The sequence below is a fragment of the Octopus bimaculoides genome, chromosome 17 (genome assembly GCF_001194135.2).
Source record: "Octopus bimaculoides isolate UCB-OBI-ISO-001 chromosome 17, ASM119413v2, whole genome shotgun sequence".
NCBI classification, from domain to species: domain Eukaryota; kingdom Metazoa; phylum Mollusca; class Cephalopoda; order Octopoda; family Octopodidae; genus Octopus; species Octopus bimaculoides.
In genome coordinates, this window is record NC_068997.1 from 43,216,806 (window position 1) to 43,220,661 (window position 3,856).

Sequence of the window (3,856 nt, forward strand, 5' to 3'; positions counted from 1 at the left end):
TATATATATATATATATATATATATATATATATATATATATATATATATGTATGTATATATATGCATACATATATACAAATATATATATATACATAATACTAGCTGACGTACCCGATAGTGAAAAGCGGGGCTTATCCCTTGGTTCCGTTCTCATAATTGTTTCGCTTATCCAATAACAAAAATACAAAGTATGTAACCCTTAAAACGGTTTTTGTGCATTTACAGAAAATACCTAACTGTCTTACATAGGACCTTGTTCTTAGGAAATCCCAATAAGTTATGAATACCCAAATTGTGAAGTCAGTTACAAAATAACATGAAATTAGTTACCCGATAGTAAGAATTTAAATAAAGTAGCCCCGAAAGGGCTTTATTGCGTTCCCAGAGTATATAAAACTTAGGAGGAAATACAAAAAGGTATGTATATCAAAATCGTGAAGCATGTTACGTAATAACAGGCTAATCAGATATGAGATAATAACAATTCAAAGTAAATAACTCTGAAAAGGGTCTTTGAGCGTTCCTAGAGAATATTACCCTCAGGGGCGCTAGTGTTGAAATAGATTTACAATGAATGTAGAAACAGACTGACATTTAGTTTTACAGTAGACATAGAAATAAATTTGCATATAGATTTTAAAATAAAATAACATGTAAATTATCAATACATTTACAACACTTACAAAAACATCAACACCGCTATAAATATGAATTAAGAAAATGTTCCTACATGTAAACAGCGTGTGAACTGTTTGAATACAGTGAAGATTGCAATGTTATTGATAAATAAGTGGCGATTCCCATCTGCTTGTTTGGTTGGTTGTTACATAGAGTACATCGTTACAAAACATCAACACATCTATCAATATAAATTAAGAAAGTGTTCGTACATGTAAACAGGGTGTGGCATTTGTGATGACAGTGCATTTGTCTAAAAGCAGAATAGTTCTTCATGCAGTACCTGTCAATTGGCTGAAGTGACATGAAAGGCATCGTCATTCATGGTATATTCGTGAATAAATCACTAACCAAAATAAGTGAACGCTTTTGTCAGTTTTCCTGCGCACACAGGTTGAAAACTCAGGTTTGATCTTTTTTAAGGAAGTGTTCCTACATGTAAACAGCATGTGACCTTTATGACCAGTGGGCGGAAAAGAAAAATAAGGGATGTTTAATGGGTTATTTCCCTCTGACTGTTAAAGAAAAATAAAGGGTACATCTTAAGAAAACATCACCACGGCTATAAATATGAATTAAGAAAATGTTCCTACATGTAAACAGCGTGTGAACTGTATGAGTACAGTGCAGATTGCAATGTTATTGATAGATGAATGGCGATTTCCATCTGCTTGTTTGGTTGGTTGTTATATAGAGTACATCGTTACAAAACATCAACACATCTATAAATTAAGGTGTTCCTACATGTAAACAGGGTGTGACCTTTGTGATGACAGTGCATTTGTCTAAAAGCAGAACAGTTCTTCATGCAGCGCTTGTCAATTGGCTGAAGTGACATGAATGACATCGTCATTCATGGTATATTCGTGAATAAGTCCCCAACCGAAATAAGTGGATCTATTGTTTAGAAAAATACTATTTACTTGTTTAAGGGTTGTACTGGGTAAATTGCGAAAATTACTCTAACAGTTCAAATACTAATGAAATCACTGGCCTTGTCTGACAATTTCTTGTAAGAGAGTCCAGGTAATGTAGAATGCATTCGTATTTATACAACGTAACCACTTGCGACCTGTCATTGTGACCATTTCTTGTAAGAAAGTCCACGTAATGTAGAATGCACACGTATTTATACAACGTAACCAGTTGCAGCCTGTCAGTGTAACATTGCTTGCTTTGAAAATGACTTGACTATATATAGGAAATTTGGCAGATATACAAATAGCTACATTTTGTTATTTACGAGAACAGAAATGTCAGGATAAGTCTACCTTGTTTTTACAGGTGAATTCTGCTTATGTGAGGTTAAATGTCAAGTGGCGATAAAATATATCACTAAGGATAGCTATCGTTCTGGCTATCAACCTGGAAGATGTTATTGTTTTTAAGTAAGAACCATAGCATTTGCTAGCTAATGGGAAAATTGAAGATTTGATTTCGATTTTAGTGCTAGCTGGTTTGCAAACGAAAATGTATTCCACGCGTTTTGTTACAGCTTCTTTAATAAATCGAGAAGTAAACTAAAATTTTAACCGTATATTTTAAACGTAATACGTAGAACTTAGCGTTTATATGAAATATATCACGTGAAAATACGGTGTAAAAAAAAAATGGAATAATGAGATAGAAATATGTATTTAAACCGTTAAGATGACTTAATGTATTTTAGATGTGAGAATATGGAAAAATTAACTGTAGTATATCATTTACTTAAAATACTAAAATCTAAATAATTTAAATCTAAAATACGTAAAATACATTATATATTATTACAAAATGAAGCTAAATTGCAATAATTCAATTTCTTTACATTAATTAATTAATTTATTTATTTTATAAACATCTTAGTTTAATGTTATTCTAAATATGTAATATATCCTTTATAATTTCGTGCTAATTTATACACATTCTACTACTACAAATCATAACTAGAACAATTAGTAACATAAACTAGGGTTCATATAAATACACAACTCAACTAAACTTATTATATAAGCAATTTAACTTATGTCTGCATTTAATTTTTCGTTCATCTAGGGAATTAATTAATTTTTTATTATCTGTTGATAATATCTCCCTACATTCATTAGTACATAATAAACAAGAAGCACTACCTATTCGATAAGATTTAGCCTTACAAACTATCTCCCAATTTAAATTGTACATAATATTCTTAGATTTAAGCTCCCATATATATTTACTAAGGCCAGTAGAATTAATCAAATTTCTATTCTTAAAAGAATTCATATGTTGAGCCACATGTAATTTAAAACCTGTATATCCCTATTATACGAGGGTTCCATTCCAGATTTAAATTTTGAATTGATATAATTAGAGTTCTCTACATCATTGATATTAGATATGTTACAATTATTGTAGTAGGTTTTCCATTTAATCCTATTGATAAAATCCTTAATATTATTAATAAGCTTCAAAATATATTTCTTTCTAGATGGCATAGGAATATCCTTCAAAGATGAATTCCAAAACAACGGTTCAGTCTTACCTGTAAGTTCCATAACTAACGAAATTGAAAGTTAAATACAATCGATAAACGTTAGTTATAAAAAGAAATATAAGAATAATATTAGGGAATAAATTTCAAAACCTACAGGGAAAAATTCAATTTAGCAATGCTAAATCAAATTTCCCAATATAAAATATATGTATATAATTTAAAGAAAAACCAATATATGAATGTATATGTGAATATATACATATATATACATAGACACATGCATACATTTAGACATACATATATTATGTTTATAGACATACATATATTATGTTTATAGACATACGTATGTATATACATATGTGCATATAAATATGCTTGTGTGTATGTCTGGAATATCTCTAAACGTTGATAATTTCTATGTATATTTAGACATATGAAAATGTGTATATTTGCATTTATATGAGTATTAGAAGACTTAAAGGGACGCGCCACAGAGAAAACGGAGACAAAAAGAATAAAAGTTTATGTGTGTGTGTGTGTGTGTGTGTGTGTGTATTTGTATGTGTGTGTGTATTTGTATGTGTGCATGTATTTGTATGTGTGCTTGAATTTAACTAGATTGCAGCAGATATCTTTTGGCACAAAGACGTACAGACAAGCAGACATATACACACACACACGCACACACACACACACACACACACACACACACACACACA